The sequence below is a fragment of the Schistocerca serialis genome, chromosome 3 (genome assembly GCF_023864345.2).
Source record: "Schistocerca serialis cubense isolate TAMUIC-IGC-003099 chromosome 3, iqSchSeri2.2, whole genome shotgun sequence".
Taxonomy (NCBI): Eukaryota; Metazoa; Arthropoda; class Insecta; order Orthoptera; family Acrididae; genus Schistocerca; species Schistocerca serialis.
In genome coordinates this window covers 579094954-579115663 of record NC_064640.1, presented here as the reverse complement: position 1 = coordinate 579115663, position 20710 = coordinate 579094954, and the positions used below count along the sequence as shown (strand labels likewise).

General features: G+C 41.0%; 1 protein-coding gene and 1 pseudogene across 4 annotated transcripts in view; both read left to right on the top strand.

The window, feature by feature from the left end:
- LOC126470469 (syntaxin-binding protein 5) overlaps window positions 1-20710 on the top strand; it is a 1027167-nt gene that overhangs the window by 87415 nt on the left and 919042 nt on the right. The window lies entirely within an intron of this gene.
- LOC126472163 (5S ribosomal RNA) lies at window positions 10234-10351 on the top strand (annotated as a pseudogene).

The following is a 20710-nucleotide window of genomic DNA, read 5'->3' as shown; positions in this document are numbered from 1 at the left end:
CGTGTTACAATAGTTATCGTTGTAGCTTATCACATTGTGAACGTGCGAGCTGTTTGGTAGAGCGTCTATTTAATGAGTCAGTATGCTGCATTGGCTATGAGCGCAAGTCGAAAAGTGCAACTTGGTTTTTCTCTATGTATGAAATTGCCTTATAATCCGTATTATCTTGTCTTCGTGGACAAGTCGCAGTCTCACTCAGAAGTTTTTTTTGTCTATAAACAGAGTAAGAATTGTGATTTTAATTACAGAAATTTAATATGAATTTAGTGTTGTATTTACTACTACTACTACTACTACTACTACTATTATTGAAACTCCGTAAGGGCCACGCACTGCATTGAGAAAGAAAGCGGTCTACGGAAATGTCATTGTGACAAAACTATACATTTAATTCAATTTATATAAAAATAAAAAGAAAGCCGGCCGGAGTGGCCGTGCGGTTCTAGGCGCTACAGTCTGGAGCCGAGCGACCGCTACGGTCGCAGGTTCGAATCCTGCCTCGGGCAAGGATGTGTGTGATGTCCTTAGGTTAGATAGGTTTAATTAGTTCTAAGTTTTAGGCGACTGATGACCTCAGAAGTTACGTCCCATAGTGCTCAGAGCCATTTGAACCATTTTTTATAAAAAGAAAAAAGTCAACGGCGCGTTTGCAGATTCCATGTCGTCATAGTTGCTAGAAAATTGTGTACGTTTGAGCAGTTGTTTCTTCTTTCACCTATTGTCTTTCTTGGCATCAGAAATAAAGCTTTAAGTAGTAGATGTCTAAGAACGAAATGCAGTTGCGTAAAGTTATCAAGGGCGCAATCATCGATGGCGTCGTATATCGCGTCCCAACATGCCAAGCGCTTGTAGAAGCTACTTGCTCGTATTATAAGATTGTCTTCCTGGAAGACATTGATAAATGTACCTATGTCAGTTCTGAATAGCTAACATGGCTTCGTGAATAATTGTTCAACGGTACTTGAATAAAGCTTATCTAAGCAGGCAGTTAACCTTGTCCCCCCAACTTACCTTGTCCCCCCAACTTACTTTTATTATACAACATACTGACACACACACACACACACACACACACACACACACACACACACACACACACACACACAGAGAGAGAGAGAGAGAGAGAGAGAGAGAGAGAGAGAGAGAGAGAGAGAGAGAGAGAGAGAGTGTAAGAGAGAGAGTGTGAGAGGGTTCCTTCAAGAAAAAGATGACTGATTTCCATCCCTATCCCAGTCCATTTAAAGTTTGTGCTCCATTTCTAATAACTTCGTCGTGGACGAGACGTTAGACTAACATCTTGATTTTTTTCCTATTTTCAGTGATTTCTACTGATGTGTTACCGCCATAACTTGCCTCACAGAATATAATACTAATGTGGGGTGAAGGGTCTATGTTCTGTTACGCAAGAGAAATACGTTGTCGAACTGTGTGTAACCCGTAAAATTTTGTGTTGGGATGAATGTTCAGGTTATTTTGCGGACGATCTTTAGAAGGCGCGCGCACATCATCGTATAATCGTACTACAATCGTGGATTAACAATATTTTCTTTCAAATAGTATTGAGAAATAATGATGCAACCAGAAAGTCTTCGGCGTTAATATGGTTTAAAGTGTCCGTAGCAGCAATATTTGTGAGTACTGATATTGTACATAAATTTTAAAGTAAAAAATCTGATGAATTATTGTAAAGTAAAAAGATACTTTCCTTACGGGAAAGACTTCAATAGTATGGTGGTTTCCATCTTATTAAACACTATAGATTTGGTTTGTAGACGACTTGCTACGATAAGAGTAGTTTCTTGTGGTGCATTAGTTATTTGGACTTTTTATAGAAAGCATCTGCAAGTTTTGTTAAAAATAATGCCCGAGGTAATAGATTTATTCATTTAAAATTTGTTGCGGTAACTTGCTTGTGTGAAGCGGGTTTGAAGTTGTTAGTGTATGTTCCACTGTAGTTTTCTACCAAGTGTTCGAGTAGAATCTTCTCCGATATCTTTAGTTGCATTACAAAGTTTAGAAATAAATGAACGTCTCTCCTAAAATCAATGTTTCGTTAAAGCAGAAACGTTTTACCATACAAAAGCTCTTGTCTTAAATGTCAATTCACGTTTGCGTACCATGTTCATTCAGCGGATAGCCACTTCACTGATTGTTGGATCCATACACAAGTCTTTGTTTCCGTAACAGTTCTTCAGACTTTGAATTTATTCTCCCAATTTTAATCTTGGCTTTTTTAAGAAAATCTAATCGTGCTTGTTTCCGTAGAAGTTGTGATATTTCTTGTTTTCCTTGTTCGCTTTCGTGACGCTGTATACGCCCGTGCCCGAGAATGATAATGATGGAAAAATTGTTTTCTATTTCAACGAATGTATTTTCATGTGATATTTCTCTATCTAGGTTTCAGTTTCAGGCCTATTCAGTTGTGAAAGAATCAGATTTTGTTCTGGGCTTGTATGTCCAATTGGGTAAAGCTGTGAATACAAAATGTGGGGTAAATACCATAGTCTAGCATAACTGATGGTAATTTTATTTTCTTAAAAATGTTTGGACACTTTGCAGCTTTCACAAAGTAACGAAGGGATGCTCGAAATTTTTGGCAATATCTTAAGGAGGAAAAGAACGAAGAAACATCAGCTCAAAGGAATGTGCCACCCAATATAGTTCCTAACATTTTTTCCGCTTGTACTTGCGTAAGTGGTAAAGTGGTTTCCATTTGTTTCCTCTTACTTGGATCTTAAGTATATTCAAGTGAAAGGTCTCAAAACTGGTTTCATCGAAAACAGAACAGTGTGTCTAAGCGTTTCACTAAGCATTAACCAGGTGATGAGATAGTAGCACGAGGCCTATGTATTGTTTAATGAGAGCCTCTATTAAAGAATAATATTGTAAAGCCTCGGTAAACTCATTTTCAAAGTTGAAACTGGGTGAATAAAAGATACCTTTACAGAAGAGGTGTACGACAATATACAATATTGTTATCGCCATCAATGGTATCAGGCTAATAGCATTAATCTTTTCATCAGAAAGAGAGTGAACATACGACTCATAAATGCAGAATGTATTTGCTGAGTTAGTCTTTCGGTTTGTTAGCAACATAACATAAGAATAGCTGACAGCATTTAGTACAGTATATGATTTTAGTTGTGTATGCAGAACAGCGAAAGTTCAGTCAGTTTGTATGTCTTAGAACTGATAGAGCAAAAGCTGAATATCGCCGATCTAAGCAAGACAGATTTCTTCCTCTATGTCGTAAGGTGCAGTTGCTGCACGCACAGTCAGTGTCAGAACTAATTAGTTAACTAAAAATTATACACTCTAATGTTACGGCGTGTGAAGTTAGTCTGTCGCGGTAAGTCGGTAGTATGTGGAAGACTCCACCGGGAGAGAGAGCTCTTCACAGCAGTCGGACGGATAAGAGAAAAAAATCATCTTATAGATGAGTGTCAGCTGGAGAAATTAATACAGTTGTGGATGTGGATAAACTTAGTTAATCGTATGGGTGTGAAACTAAAGCTCCTAGTCCTGAAGATCTCATTCTGACACTTCCTTGCCAAAAACGAAATCTGCAGCACTGTTCAACAAGTGTGTTACATTGATTCGGTTTTTATAATAGCTGTTGACAGTGGAATGTAACTGTCATTTGTGGTATCAGCTCTTAATCCGTAGGGATGTACGGCTTGCACACATGCTACGGTGTACAGGTTTCTAAATGTTCAGTGATTCAAGTCAAGCATAAACCAGTGAGAAAACAACTCCGTTCGAGTGGGCGCGATTTCCTTTAAATGGAAGTGCTGGAGGCAGTATACGTAGAGCAATACGTTTCATTCACAAAACAACTTCGGTTGAATTAAATATTGTAAATAATACTATGTGTAGAATGTATTTGCTTATAGAATTTTGTACTTAGCTATGTGAGATACGTACATTATTTAACTACCGCGCGTATTATGTGCTGGCTGCTTTGAGTTAGTTCACTTGAATTATATTTTGAGCGTTTATTTCTTCGTTAATTTATCACAGTTTTTTCTGCGACTTTTCTGTGTTGTTTAAATGTCATGCACTGATTTATCGAACAGATCTGCATTACAAGTCATTGCGCACGCCTTTCTTACGACGACTTCCTCCTTCACCTTATTATATTAATTTTTAGCTTCAGTCTGTGACACTAAATCTCAAATGCTTGGATCTCCTCCTTTTTCGTTTTTTCTGCAGCCCAGGATTCACATTTATCCACTGCTATGCTCCAGTCGTACACACTAAGAAGTTTCTTCTCAAATTAAAGCTTGTGTTTGATACAAGTACACTTATTTTGGTGAGGAATACTCTCTTTGTCTGCACGAATCAACTTCTATTGTCTTCTTTGCTTCGATCATCGACGGTATTCTACTTTCAAGACGGCAGAATTCCTCCATTTTGTGTACTTGGTATCTAGTCTCATTTTTTCCCGCTCCTCAATACCATCGTTTAGCCGGCCGGAGTGGCCGAGCGGTTATAGGCGCTACAGTCTGGAACCGCGCGACTGCTACGGTCGTAGGTTCGAATCCTGCCTTGGGCATGGATGTGTGTGATGTCCTTTGGTTAGTTAGGTTTAAGTAGTTCAAAGTTCTAGGGGACTGATGACCTCAGAAGTTTAGTCCTATAGTGCTCAGAGCTATTTGAACCATTTTTGAACCATCGTCTTAAGTTGCTTTATCCTTAGTCCGCATTCTGTAGACTCTTCATTCCATTCAACAGGCCCTATAATTCATCTCAGTTATCCTTTCACACTGAATTGTAATTCAAGGTTTGACACTTTTTTTTTTAATTTCATTCACTTCTTTCTCGATGTACAACTGTAAACGGTATACGAGAAAGACTGTATCCTTGGCTTATGCCCTTTTTAATTCAAGTATTTATTTTTTAGTTTTTTATTCTTGTGCATATTGAACATTATCCCTCTTTGCCTACGGCGTAAACCCATTTTTATGAAATTATCAAACATCTTGCACCACTTTACATTGTCGAACGGTTTTTCTTTAGATTGGAAAATCCCATTGAAGTTTCCTGATTGTTCTTGAATCTTGATTCAGTTATCAAGCATAACTTCAGAACAGCCGCTTTGTGCCTTTACCTTTCCTGAACTCAAACTGATAGACATTTGACATATCAGTTTTCATTTCCATTCCCTCATACGTCATTCTGCTCGAAAACTTGGATGCTCGAGCTGTCAAGCTGATAGTAGGTTCGTTCTCGAATTTATCTGCCCCCCTAGTGTGTGGATAAGAATCTTAATATGGAACTAAGTAACAGATTTGTTTGAGGGTGCACGTAGAACCTTATTGACTTGGTTTGTTCTCCAGCTAAAAATGAATTATCATGGACGCCCTTCTGCTGTGACTGTAATCAAGAAACTTGATCTTCTCTACGTGTTTGGTGCACCATCACCTTGTAACGTAAAACTTCTGTGTTACCTTTATTAGCTCTCGCGACATGCTCCTTGTGTAGTGGAGGGGAATAGCATAATCTATAAACAGATGCTATTCCGGGTGAGTTAAGATGACAAAAAATGGTTCAAATGGCTCTGAGCACCATGGGACTTAACAGCTATGGTCATCAGTCCCCTAGAACGTAGAACTACTTAAACCTAACTAACCTAAGGACATCACACAACACCCAGTCATCACGAGGCAGAGAAAATCCCTAGTTAAGATGACAAAAATACATATTTTTGGTAGTTCAGTTTTCAATATAGTTGTTTGCTTCTGTTGCCTTACAATGTCTAGAGTCTTCTAAGTCACACGTCCAGAAAAAAAGTGTTGTTCTGCTACCCCAAGAGAATAGATGAAATTCTCGCTGGCCTTCACTTCAGTCTCCAGTCATAAAGAATGAAATACGGGTTTAGGATTCCCGTTGTATGTTCTCGGATAGTCAGCCATGTGGTGTCGTTGAGTTGCATAATTTAGCTGATTACCAAAGACCACTTCAAAAATAGGAAGTATTACGTGATAACAAGTGAAATCGTTGTATTTGGGAAATTGTATCATTCGAATTTTTCCCAACGCTTCACTTTTGCGTATTGGAGGAATAATTTCTATTTTGTTCTGGTATTATTTTTCAGGAATTATTTCCCGCTATGGAATTTTCTGAGCTAATTAATGTATATAGGAAAAATGTTGCTGAAAGACATTTCGTTTAAAAGAAATGAACATTTACTTAACCATGGAACGTTTCGCCTCTTATCTCATTTTAAGAGCGTATAGAAAGTTGTAAGGTACTGATTACGCTTATCGACATGGCGAGCGAACATGATCTCCCGAATATTTCCGAACAGCGATCGGTCGTTTGTGTGCTTGACTTTGCTCGAGCGGACGGCGATTCACTTGTCCAGTGTAAACTCGGCTTAAGCCGTTCGCATGTGCCAACTTCAGTCTCTTTCGTATTGCAGATATCTTGTACTTCAGTGAAATGGTACAGATCTTCACTGTTGTCCGGTATCCTTTTTTTAGGATACATGGACTTCGAACTTCCGTAGCATTTCTGACGCTTCAATTTCGAAGTCGATAAAATGTGTGTCTGATAGCTCGTTGGAGAAAGTTCGGAAGAGAAGGGTATAACGTCTCGTCGATGACGTCATTCGAGCTACACGAAAAACTTAAATAGGACAAGGATGCAGCAAAAACCTTAGCGGTCCTTTCCAAAGGAACCAACCCGGCATTCGCCTTCATCAAATTTGGAAAACTGCGGAAAACCGAAATCTGGATGGCGCAATAACATTTGAACCGCGATTATTTAGAGTGATAGTCCAGTGTGCTAATCACTGCACCGAGCTGTTCGTTAGTTTGGTAAAGTCATATTAAACTTGTAAATAACAGGAAATAACTGTGTTGAGTAGCAGACAATATTATGATAATGAGGAAAAAACTGTTACTCAGTTTAAGGAAGTCCTGTCATTTCCTACACATACTAACTAGGAAAGAACATTATTTTAACATTGCGTTGTTGTCACACTTGAAATCTGATGCTATTCATCCATTTCGCAACACGGCTATGGTAGGTACCGATTCTTGGCGATTCAAATGACGCTTCCAGGTTGTTTCCGTGATAAAGATGAACAATCTTTTTGCACAGGATGAAGTTCGTCACGTATGTTAAGTGACAAGTAGTTTTTATTATCAATTTGTTTAACGTTTTTAAACATGGCTTTTTCTCAGCAACCATATACAATTTTCGAACATAGGTATTATACAGTCAATCAGTGGTAAATAACTGTTTGGTACAGCTAACCTATGTTTCGACACCAAATAAGGGTGTCTTCATAAGAATGAACTTTTGAGAAATAGTAGAATTACATTGCGAGAAAGCAGTGGTCAGAATTTACAGCGGCTATGCAAAAGTCTTGAATAAAATACGTTCCAGCATTGTCGCGTATGCCTGGCTAGGAATAACAACTGACGGATCATGTCAGATGTTATTCGTAGCTAGGTATACGTGAAAATGCTGGAACGTATTTTATTTTATTTGACTTGTGCATAGCTGCTCTAAATTCTGACCATTGTTTCCTCGCCATGTAATTTAACTATTTCTCAAAATTTCATTCTTCTGAAGACACCCTTAGTTAGTGTCGAAACCTAGCTCAGCTGTACCAATGACTTATTTGCAACCGATTGGCTATATAATTCCTATATTCGAAAATTTGTGCAAATCTTTTTTTTAGGGCTCTCGTTTAGGTAGTCGTTTCATACAAAAATTCTCATAGTATCTGCTAACGACTGGCGACTTGCAATTTAAGTAACTAGTCCACATCACTTGGAGAAGAATTCAAAGGGTTTTTAAGACACAGCAAATTTTCTTTATATGCTTGGAAATACTTATTCGAACCAGACAACCTTTACTTAGGCCGGTACATTTTATTGTTCCCTTACTAATGTAAAAATTTCTGTATTGCGCCATGCATTTATATTTCTTTGGGGAAAATGTTTGGCAAAGCATTTAATTATTCACGGATACCTCCAACTCTCTTTCACGTATGTCTGGTTCATCTAAAAAACAAAAAAAAGTGCTGTTCACGTTGAATAAATCACAATTTATACCAAAATTGCCTCATTCATCACAAAATGAACACAAAAGTTCTTTCTAGTTTGTTCTGTCTTTGAATATGTTTACTTGTGGCAAAGACAGTGTTGTATCAGTACTTAAATGCTGAAATGTAATAGCAGCTTTAACTTACAATCGTATTTCATACAACTGTCACACGCGCGGACTTCTAAACACAACATAAAGTGTACGCACAGTGGCATGACGTAGCTCTGTTAGTTACATGTGTATAGGCTGACTCTACGGATGTCTCCTGTATAGTACACAAAGAGTATTTGTGACTCAGCACAGCAGATAAGACATACTAAACAGTCTGATTCTATGCAACATTATTCTGAATTTCCTATGATATGTTAAAACGATGTGTAGTCCCACGAGAGGAGACACGAACTAAGCCTTATGAGATGATTTCAGTACCGGAATATCATAAACGTAAACGGCACGAATGTACGAATAGACATTTTGAGACGGTACAATGTCATTTTTGCTCCACTTGCATTTAAAATTAGATGAACCTAGTTTGATGAATTAATACCAACTATAAATTTAGCTCCAGGGATGTTAGGGCCTTGATTTTAACCTCTCTGTGCTATTTTTCAGTGGTACGATTATTAAATAATATATTCCGCGACTTTTATTTAGAAACCAATTTATATTCGGGGAGAAAACAGCACGGTGCATGGTGAATGAAGACAGATCATGCGAGTACCATAGTGTCAGCTATCATTATTTCTTTGTATATCTTGCTCGTACACTGATACATATAACATTACCAAATTGGATATGTACATACGGAGTGTCCCTGGTAAGAGTTGTCAGGCGCATTTTCTCTGGTGTTTCAGCAAATATTTCCAATTTACCTTTTTGCAGTGTGTAACTGGAGTCAGCCCAAGCAAATACTGCACATCACGTCTTTTATGTGACGCCCAACGTAGATGGAAAACGGTGTTTTTTCTCTTATTACAAAGAAAATCATTTTTAAAGCGGAATTTTACGTGCCCTTTCGAAAGCGCGGTTCCAAATTAGTCTAGCGCGATATTCGTTTTATCGATATGTGTAACAGAAAGAGGGAAATCCTAAGAATAATCATACTACAGTAGCGTATGAGTAGCGCTGCCTCATGGCGGTAGCAGAGTGGGCAACAGCATTACCGTCTTTGTAACAGTAATTGTTGCGCTTGGTGTTACTGTCCCTGTTACTACATAGCGAGAAAATGAATGTCGCACTAGTTTAATTTGGGTAGCGCAATCGAATGGACACGTAAAATTCCGCTTTAAAAATGACTGACTGTAACGAGAAACGAACAGACGGTTTCCGTCGATGTAAGGTGGTATACTTTGGATAATATGAATTAGAATGTGTGATAAACGTTGCTTGCAGATATGCACACATGCGAGTCAGCTATTGAGTTCTTAATGTCCGTTTCCAGACTCGTCAGTGTTGTTACCTGAAACAGAAAAAGTTGTAGACTCGCGGTTGAGCTGAATATCGCGGTTCAGGACGAGTTAGTCATTTTGAAGATAAGACACAGGTGAAACAATTAGTATGTAGCTGGCGTTCAATTCCAGGAAGAGCTGTCTGAGTGGTTGGTGGTAAGGGTACTTTCTCTATAACTCAAGTGAGCCTTTACGAAGAACATTGTTGAATCAATACGCAACAATTAAGCACAGTACTGAATATTTTTATTTTCTGTAATACAGGTTCTTAGTGAACGGAACATACGTTTGACGGTAAACTGAGTCATTGGAGAAAGAAAATAAATGTGTGTAACAAAGATGTATTGATGCACTAAAAATAATTTTATTGAGAACTATTAACAGGGCTCTTTATATGCTGACGCCGAGATTTTTTTTTGTACATCTCTTTTGCTTTAACGTAGCAACTTTTTCTCTTCTAGAATTAGCTTTGTGGGCAGTTTCAGAACAAATGATCGAAGGCTGGAGCTTAAGTACAACAGTGTTTTCTTTTAGAACCAAGTATTAAACTATATGTTAAGTATATTGTAGAATCGTAAATGTCCTACCTCGGGCAAACAGCATGGCCTAATATTTCTAAGTGTGAGACTAGATACTCCCAAGAATAAGCATCAGAGTGCAATTAACAGTTGCTCTTTCCCCTCTGCCTCCAGACTTTTAAAAAGGTAACAGTAATACCAAGTTAGGCAACGGCCTTGCCGCAGTAGATACACCGGTTCCCGTGAGATCACCGAAGTTAAGCGCTGTCGGGCGTGGTCGGCACTTGGATGGGTGACCATCCAGACCGCCATGCGCTGTTGCCATTTTTCGGGGTGCACTCAGCCTTGTGATGCCAGTTGAGGAGCTACTCGACTGAATAGTAGCGGCTTCGGTCAAGAATACCATCATAACGACTGGCAGAGCGGTGTGCTGACCCCACGCCCCTCGTATCCGCATCCTCCACTGAGGGTGACACGGCGGTCGGATGGTCCCGGTAGGCCACTCGTGGCCTGAAGACGGAGCTGTATAATACAAAGTTACTTGAAAGGAAATATCAAATTTTGTACTGAACCTTAAGATAACAGTAACTCCACGAGGAGAAATTTCGGCTAATGAATGTATTACCCGATAAGAGAATGAGGAGGTCCTACGGCATTATTGAAACTTCCTCTCGTCGAGAATGTAAACGTCTACCAATTTCTCATAGTTAAATTCCACAGATTCGTCATTGGTGAACATTATATTGCAACCAAAAATGTTGTTCAGAAGTTTGTGGTGCGTTGGCGACGCATGTATCGAGTATTTTGACGATTTCATTTATCTTGAGATTCTTACGCACAATGCAGGTTGCCCAACTTTATTTTTATACGTATTTAACCCAAAAAGCTGCGCTACTTATTAGTATCTGTATTTCCATTAGGATTCAAGACCCGGTAGCGATTAAAACGAGCAGCACTTAGTTAACAGTAAGAGTAACGGTCACTTTTTTTCTTTCGTATCAACTATATCGGCACTCTGAAGAGTAGCAATTATTGTAGTTTAATTGAAACTGGAATATTTTATAATGATTCACAAAGTAGAACGTTTCTGATTAAACACTGCAGAAAGTAAGCACAGTTCCATGTGGCGTTTAATCTGTTGTTCACTGTGGTCACAGGAAACATTTTTTCACAAACCCTGTAACTTTCCATGTTCTTCAGAATGCAGGAGAATTCTGTAAAATTCGCTCCTCACCCACATTGTATTGTTCGGAACTCCACTAATGCTCGCAGTTCGTAGTTGTCGATGGGACGCAATTCGTGTACGTAATTATAATAATGTTTTTGAGTTAATGAATTTGCTGTATTAGATTCAAATATTGTGCTGTCGTTTATGTTTTCATTTGATTCCTGCTGGTAAGTTAAAATTACAGAGGAGAACTACAGGCATTTGATTTCTGTACTTGCTGGATATTTACGATGCATCCATCTGATTTCGTGTTAAAGTGCGATAGTATTCTTCACTTCCCGATCGAGTCCACGATCGTTCTTAGGAAGCCTCTTCCTTCTGACCATTAGGAAAAGCATGACAGGTACTCGGTGGATTTTTACATGATGAATTACCTGCAGAACTGTGAAATATTCGTACTAGGTACAGGTCGCTTGCAAAGTGCTGCAGTCAGATGCACGTGATGCAGGCAATAGATTCCTGTATCTTGTGCTGGTTAGATGCGATGGTAGACTTTCCAAGGCCCCTTTTCATTCTCACCCACCCCTGGCCTGAAGGGTGCCCAGTTCATCAGCTTGATACATTGCCTCAGACGTACTCGTATAGTGCTGTCCTCGTGTGTTGACATTTACCGTGCTTCATCACTTTCTAGAGACCTTCTTTCTGTGCTTAGAGCATCCAATGGCATTTCCTACTACCATGCTGTTATCTGTGCAAAGTACCGTGAGGTGGGTAGTCATGAATGTGTGGGTAGGAGCAGTGACTTCTTTGAGTTTAGGTACGATAACTGATCCCTTGTTGTTGTTGTTGGCGGCGGCGGCGAACTTTCCGCACCGTTGGCAGTCTGTCCGGTGTTAACAATCACTACGCTTACGTGGGGCTCTCAAACCGCATTTCGTAAACAGATTTCCCAACACCGCTTCAGGTTGGTCATGTAAATACTCCAATATCTATTATAGAAATGCAGGTCTGGCAGCCGTATTTCCTCCTTCACAATACATTTTCACTCCCATGACTCCCATTTAAACACGGAACCGTTTTTGAAACGTACTTGGATTGTCAGGTTACGTCTCGTTTTTAAAATTTTCAGCCAATCTGGACGAATCGACTTTTTCTGCAGTGAAGAAGAAGAAGAAGAAGAAGAAGCAGGAATATCAGACTAAACATGAATTTGTTTACCTGTGATATTTAATGCAACAGAACCAGCCATTGCTTTGACTATATCAAATACCGATTCAGCTGATTTCCAGTTGTCATTTGTATAAAAAAAAAAAACTTATGGTCCGAAAACTGATGTTTCACGGGTCTAGGAAAACCGTCTCGTGTCTTGAAACGTAAACACGAGAGTGAAGAATAGTTTCCAAAATTTGGTTTTCGTTTTGAGGAACGTAGGGTTGTGCGTACCCCTCTCACGGGGTCACCCAGTTGGAAGGAGCGTCCACAGACCGACAGAAGGAGAATGTTGACGCCTCTGTAGATATCATGGAGCAGGATCCTCCAACCTCTGCGCCCTGTGGCGGTGAGCCTTCGAAGGCTGGCACTCAGCAGCCTCCGAGGTGACACCCCTTCATTTTTTCCCTCCTCCCCTTTCCTCATCATGACGCTCCTCCAATTGAATGTTCGCGACCTTTGATCCAACAGAGGCCTTAAGGCTTTTCTTGGAATCGCGGTGTCCGCTTGTTCTCTGCCTCCAGGAAACAAAATTGGGTCCTCACTACTGCTCTGAGTCCTCGCATTTCTTCCTGGTCCGCTTTGACCTCCCTCTAAAGATGGCATTTCATCTCGTTGGGGGGGGGGGGGGGGGGAGAGGAGGAGTCACGTTGCTCACCCTGGATAACGTTCATAGTCAACCCACCTCCCTGAATACTCCCCTTCAAGCTGTTGCAGTTCGCCTTTTCCTTCCTCACTTGACCTTTTCCCTTTGTACTGTTTACATCCCTCCATCATTTGGTTTCACCAGTGCAGACTTCCTCCAGCTTTTTCGGCAACTCCCTCACCCCTTTCTGTTGCTCGGTGATTCTGATGCGCATCATCCCCTTTGGGGTTCTCCCAGAACGTGTCCGAGAGATGCTCTCTTGGCTGACCTTAGTCAACTTAACCTCTCCTGCCTTAACACAAGAGCACCCACGTTCCTTTCAGACTCTACGCACACCCATTCGCATTTGGACCTCCCCTTCTGCACTGCCCAGCTTGCCCATCGTCTCGAATGGTCTATTCTCTCTGACACATACTCGAGTGACCATTACCCCTGTGCTATCCATTTGCTGACTCCTACACCACCTACGTGCACACCCAAATGGCAGCTTTCTAAGGCCAACTGGAGGTTTTGCTCATCCCTGGCGACCTGCGATGAACATTTTCCCAGTTGCGATGGCCAGGTAGAATATCTTACAAACACTGTCCTTGCCGCCGCAGAACGTTCCATTCCTCGCACTTTCTCTTTACGGGGCCGTGTCCTGGTTCCTTGATGGACTGGGGCGTGCCGCGACGCAATTCGCGCAAGGAGACGTGCTCTCCGCGTTTTTAACCGCCATCTTACGATGCCAAACTGCGTTAGTTATGAACAGTTGCGTGCACTGCGTTGTCGCGTTCTTCGGGATAGCAAACAAGCTAGCTGGATTTAATTCACTATTTCTTTTAAGAGTTCCACTCCCTCTTCCGTCGTGTGGGCCAATCTCCGACGGCTCTCTGGGACCAAGTTCCATTCCCAAATTTCTGGCGTGACAGTAGCAGATGATGCCATAGTGGACCCTATTGCTGTCTCCAACACCTTAGGCCGCTATTTTGCGGAGATTTCGAGCTCCATCCACGATCACCCTGGCGTCGTCAATAGGAAACGAGTGGAGGCGGCTCGAATACCTTTCTCTTCTCAGAATCGTGAGTGCTACAATGCCGCCTTTAATATGAGTGAGCTAGATCATGCTTTCACTTCATCCTGATCCTCCACCCCAGGGCCGGAAGATGTTCACGTTCAGATGTTGCAGAACCTTTCTCTTGCAGGCAAGCACTTTCTCCCTCATACGTACAATCGCATCTGGGCAGAGTGCACGTATTCCAGACGCTGGCGTGAAGCCACTTTCATACCCAGACCTAAGCCTGGCAAGGACAAAACACCTTCCTTCTAGTTATCGCCCCATTTCTCTCACCAGCTGTGTTTTCAAGGTGATGGAACGTATGAGTCATGCTTGGCTGGTATAGTGGCTCGAGTCTTAATATTTACTAGGCACTGCACAGTATGGATTTAGAGCGCGCCATTATGCAGTTGACCATCTTGTCACTTTGTCAACCCATGTCATGAATCGTTTTCTGCGGAAATACCAGAGTGTGGCCGTGTTTTTAGATTTGGAGAAAGCCTACGACACTTGCTGGAGGACTGGTATACTCTGTACACTCTACGCGTGGAGCTTCCATGGCCGCATGCCCCGTTTCCTTTAGGAATTATTAAAAGACTAAGTTTTCAAGGTGTACGTGGGTTCTACATTTATCCAAAAAAACGTTGTGCCTCAGGGTTCCGTCCTGAGCGTCATTCTCTTTGCTGTCGCCATTAAAGCTATTATGGCCTGTCTTGCGCCGGGCATCTCTGGCTCCCTTTTCGTTGACGTATTGCGATCTATTACAGTTCTCCACGGACTTGTCTCCTTAAGGGGCTCCGGAAAGGCTCAAAATCATGAAAAGTTCAATTTTTACTTTTTTGCGTTTTCTGAATCAGCAGACTATTACCTTTTAATAGATATATAATTCCGAAGACTACAACTATTTTTAAATTTTTTTTGAAATGTGTTCTACATGGGCGTGACCCACTGTGGCGCTGTTAAACTGCTGTCAAATGGTGTTATTATTAACGTCTGTGTTCATCAGGTACATTTTAGTGATGAGAGATAAAGTATGTGTTGTGGCTAACCTGTGATGGTTCAATATATATCGCTGGTGTGATTGTCGATTGTTTCATGTTTATTTACTCTGTCGTTATCTCGAAAATATTCGTAATTAATTCTGTTTCTTGAGTCTCTGTTTTGTTGAGGTATAATAATGAGTAAAAGTAAAGTTATTAGAAATCCTCTGAAGGCTTTTAAGAAAAGGAGAAATGTTGGAAAGCCAAAGGTATGTGTTATTACCGTAAACAATAAAGACGATAACCAAGTGAGTGAACCTAACCTCTCAAGTACACCTGCCCATAGCAGTCAAAGTGGGAAAGAAAATACTTCACAGAAGAAGCTTGGTTCAATGAGTGAAAACTATGAATGTTTTATGGGCGAATCGGATGTGAATGAAATATTTGATATGTCGGTTCTCAAACGAATTTTTTCAAACTGTGTAAGATGTATTCATTGTAGTGAAGTTGGTCTGGAACTCTCCATAATAAAGCACGTAGGACTTGCTAGTGAAATACAACTGAAATGTGATAAGTGTTCATACATGACCACCTTTTGGAACAATGTTGCAGTAACTGCAACTGAAGAAAATGGTAGCAAAATCTACGAACACAACAACGAGCGATGCTTGCTTTAGACAAGGAACGCCTTCGGGCTGCAGACAGGGCTGTAAAGAGTCTAGAAATACAAGCAAGAGTAAACAGGAGGAGGAACAAGAGGAAGCTGGAGGAGGAGTTTGCGGAGGATGAAGATAATCCATCCTATGGACCTGGAATGCACTAAAAAGTTAATCCAATCTTTGTCGCTCGATTCCCAAAACTTTTATTTTCTCATACTAATTACATGTTTTCTAAGGATCTTCCAAACATATTTGTTTCAAACTTTCAGTAAATGTTACGCAGTACCTTCTGCATAATTTAACACAGCCTTTTTCCAAAAAACTGTATATTTTTGAATATATAAATAAAAAATTGCAAAAAAGTTGTGAATTTTCATTACAATTGAAAAGAAAATCATCTTTAATAACTGAACTAAAATTTTGTAAAATCCCTGTGTTAAGTTGTAGCCCATATTCCAATAAATAATCTGTAAAAAGTTCAACTTCCTACCTCAAATACTTTGTGAGGAAAGATGTAATTTATAAGCGTTATTTTAACATTGCAAGTATAGGGCGTTCCGGAGCCCCTTAAGTGGCATCTTCGACGTCGTCTCGATCGTCTTTACTCATGTAGCATCCACCATGGCTTTCGCTTTTCCACTGACAAAACCGTTTGTATGTATTCCTGACGACGCAGTTGGTTTCTTCCACCGTCTTTACTTCTTGGGCCTGTTGCTCTTTCGTTGAAACTACGAAATTCCTGGGGCTCATGCTCGATAGGAATACTTTCTTGGTCCTCCCACGTGTCTTACCTGGCCGCCTGCTGTACGCGGTCCCTGGCTCATACTCGATGGAGCCACGTGATTTTTGTGTGGGTTCCTGCTCACGTCCGTCTGACAGGAAACGAGGCCACTGACGTTGCTGCCAAGGCTGCAGTCCTGGTATCTCGACCCGCTAGTTCTTACATTTCTTCCGATGATCTCTGTGTTGTCGTCTGTCAGCAAGTGATGTCACTGTGACATCACCACTGGTCCTCGCTTCGTGGGAACGAGTACCGGGGAGTGAAGCCTCTCCCAGCGGCTTGGACGGCCTGCTCTCGACCCTCTCGCCGTGAGTAGATCGTTGTAGCTAGGTTGCGTATTGGGAACTGACTTTTTAGCCATCGCCATTTGTTAAGTGGTGCTCCTACACCACTTCGTGCTCATTGCCCTCGGCCTTTGTCGGTTCGCATTTCGTGACGGAATGCCTTTTTTTTTATTTTTTATTTTTTTTATGTTCTCATTTGCATTTGCCGTCTGAGTTATCGGCCGTTCTAGCGAACGACGCACTGTCTGTCGACCGCGTTTTACTTTTTATATGTCGTAGCAGTATGGCGAAGGCCTCTTAATCTTTAGTTCAGGACCTCTATTTCTCTAAGGCGTATTTTATGTACCTTTCTCGAAGTCCTTTTTTACTTGTCTTCTCCTTTCCTTCAGTTGATTGGGCTTAACGTGTAGTCGTTTTTAACTCATTTTTTTTCTTAATGTTCTACGGTTCTGACATGGGTGCGTATGATCCTAGCTGTTTTTGCACCCTAAAACAAAACAAAAACGTAATGGTCACATAGGACATCAGAAATGCGTAAAAGACTAGCGATGAGCTTCCGCAGTGCATTGGAATGAAACTGGCCGTTGCACTTGTGCGTGGCACGGGGCAGGTCAACCGCGGGTGCTTCTCTTTAACCTTGGCCAACAGCTAGAACGTGCCTCGCAAGCTGAATGCCGCAGCGTGGCAGGAGTACACGTGCAATCGCTGTTTTAACAGCATCGCCTGAATGACATTAATACCCCTGTGGGCGTCGCAGTTGGTAGACCTTACTTGACGTTTAGAATATAAACGATGCTGAAAAACTGCAATAACGTTACTTCGGAAGCAATTAAGTTTTGTAACAGCGCGCCTATATGGGTACCTTGCAGTGCTTCTAACTGTGGTCAGGAGGAGAACGCTAAATAAACCTTGATAATCAGTTGCCATTCCTTGAGTTCTATTGGCAGATCGCATAAGGTACAAGAAAACTTGAATATACTGCTATGAGAACACGTTAATTTGGACGGCTGCACATCACTTCATAGAAAACAGAACATGAAGACACGAATAAAAGTATTAATTGACGAAATTGCTTATGAAATGACAGCTACCAAAATTTTACTGCTGTAGCTTTGATGTTTGTGTTGCCTCCCTTTCTGATCGAAGAATTATGCTTATGAAGACGATAGTGCAGTAATTTAAGTAAAATCGTAGAAAGTGCATGCCATAGATTTCTTTTTGAAACGTAGATAACAGCTGCATATTTGAAAGTTCCAGGCAGATTTGAACTAATGTGCTGGACTTGGACTCGAACCTGGGACCTTTGCTTTTCGTGGACAGGTTCTCTACCGCCTTTTTTCTTTTTCTTACTTTGTATGGGGCTCTTCCTTCCCCTTTAGTCCTTTTTACGCTCGCCAATGGGCCTTCGTGGCGTGGCTTCAAAACCGTTAATGTTCTCCCTTGGAAACGCAGACCAAAAGATGAAACTCGAGAAATTTGAATCTTTCTTCGACGGTGTTTGAGACAAGTACCACCAGTTTCTCAGTAAATGTGGGTGGGAGGCCCTTATCTGTTACCAGCATATTATATATTTCCGTCATCTGAATACCAATTATGTCCCACATCCACAAATGAAATTCTAATGGGAGGCCATCTCGGCCAGCTGATCTTCCTCGCGGTGCACCTTTGATCGCAGTTTTTATTTCCTGGCGAGTTATTTTTTCTAAGTGTTCTTTAGCTGCAAGATCTAATGTGGCTTGCGCAGAGTTGGGTATAGTACGTCTCTGCGTAACGTTTGATTGCAAGTTTGTCGTTACATATCATATCTTTGTCATATTTCAGATGCTTAATTAATTTCTGTTTACCTTGTTTGATTACCCTGGCTATGTGGCAAGGGGACTGCGTTCCTACGCTAATTCGTGACCTTATTCGCCTTCCGTCTAAGGATTTCAGAGTCAAAGCAGTTATTTTCGATGTTATCCCTTTTATATCTAACATACGCTTAGTTAGGTTGGAAGAATTGCCATACAGGTCGCGCAAGCGGGAGTAGTAGTATTTGGTCGTGTTTCCGCCAGTATGATGCCATATCTCCGGAATTTTGCATGATGCATTTCCTAAATTTTGGTTTAACGTACAATACCCACCAACTAATCAGTTCCTTTTATCTTAATTGAAATGAGACATCTGATAAAAGTTTTCTCGGTGTCCTGTTTTGGTCCGTTGTCGTGCAGTAATGAGGTTGTAAGTTGCCAAGTGCCTCGTCCGAGAAAGTGCGTGGAGGTTTGGTAAGCGCCATGATGCGAAAAGTTCGCAGGCCAATACTCACAATCATTAGATGATGCATCAACCCTGCATTGGCGTAGATTCGATCTAGTCTGCTCGCGGAAAATCTCTTAATGTAAGTGTAGCCTATGACGTGCGGGTGTAAGCAAACCCCCAACTGACTAGCTTACTGAGTTATTCGATTAAAACTTCTAACTCACTACATGGATTAAAATTCGATGCCTGATCTTGCTTTCCACAGCACACAATTAAAGTTCCCGCGTATTACTGTATTAGTCTTGACATTTGGCAGAACGTTCACAAATCCATATTCGAAAAAGTCAATTCTGGTCCATTTCCCGGTGGAGCCTGTTAGTGCATATGTATTCAGTAGATGTAAATAAAGTATCTAAATTGAAATCCCTCTAGGGGATGCCGTTTTATATAATGCAGCTGTGACGCCCTCAGGCCCGATATTAATAATTGTTTCATAACCGGTGATCGTTGTGACCTTCGCCGTGACTGCTTCCTGTAGCATTGCGGTGTTAACATCTGCCGCATATAAATAATCCTCTAGGCACCGATCTTTGCTTGGGATTTGGTTCTGTTAACATTAACAGTTGTCCACAAACAGGCTGAGCATCCAGGCACGACTCACGTGCCGCCGTCAAAGCTTTACTTCCGCGAGTATCTGATTTCCTACTTTCCATACCGGCGGAAGTAAAGTTATGAGGGCACATAGCGAGTCACGCTTAGATAGCTCAGTCGGTACAACACTTGTCCACGATAGGCAAAGGTCACAGCTTCGAGTCCCAGTCCAGCACACAGTTTTAATCTGCCAGGAAGATTGAGATCAGCGTGCACTCCGCTTAGAGTCGAAACTCATTCTGGCTTTCTATTTGTTGATGCTATCAAAATAAAAAATAAAAATCAAGAAAACAATAGATCATAAACTGCAACTACTCCCTTCTCCCAGTTACAAATAAAAGGGGTCCAAACAGTATAACTAAGTCTAACGCTAAAAAGGGCTCTTACTTCTGGAGAGAGAATGAAAGAAATAAAAAAATTATAAACAATTGTTCATTGTGGTATTAGCAGTCATACTGACACAAATTTAGATTCGTGCTCCTTATAACTCTATATTAAAGCTATTTTGCTAATTTCCTTTTTAGTTGAAAGACTATTTTCATCAAACTGTTAAGAAGTTGATATTTCTGAAGCTGTGCGATTCATGCACAGACTGAGGGCCACAGCATAGAATTTTAGTAATCTTTCCTTGTTATCGGTAAAGCTATTCATCTTTGTAATGATTTGGGATTACTTAAAAGCTGCTAGCAGCGAGGGTGTATGGGCAGAAGGGAAGGTTCAGCAAGTTCTAATCGATGAGCTAATGGAAAAGTTGTTGTTTAGATAAGTGGCGGCCAGCATCTGCCGGAGCCGCGCCTCTTTAATCTTTACGCCGAACTCCGTAAGGTGAAGAAAATTTCTGTTATCAAGTGTAATTCCGCAGCGCATTGCGCGTCTCCGCGTTTTGATCTCTAAAGATTGATTGTTGATTGCGGTGTGTTAGTGGACATTGTCATTTGTACAGTGCAAGTACTATACAGTTAAGTCAGTGTGTTATATCAAAGGCACGATGCAAGTTGGACATGTGAGGAGTGCCTTCGGTTGACCATATT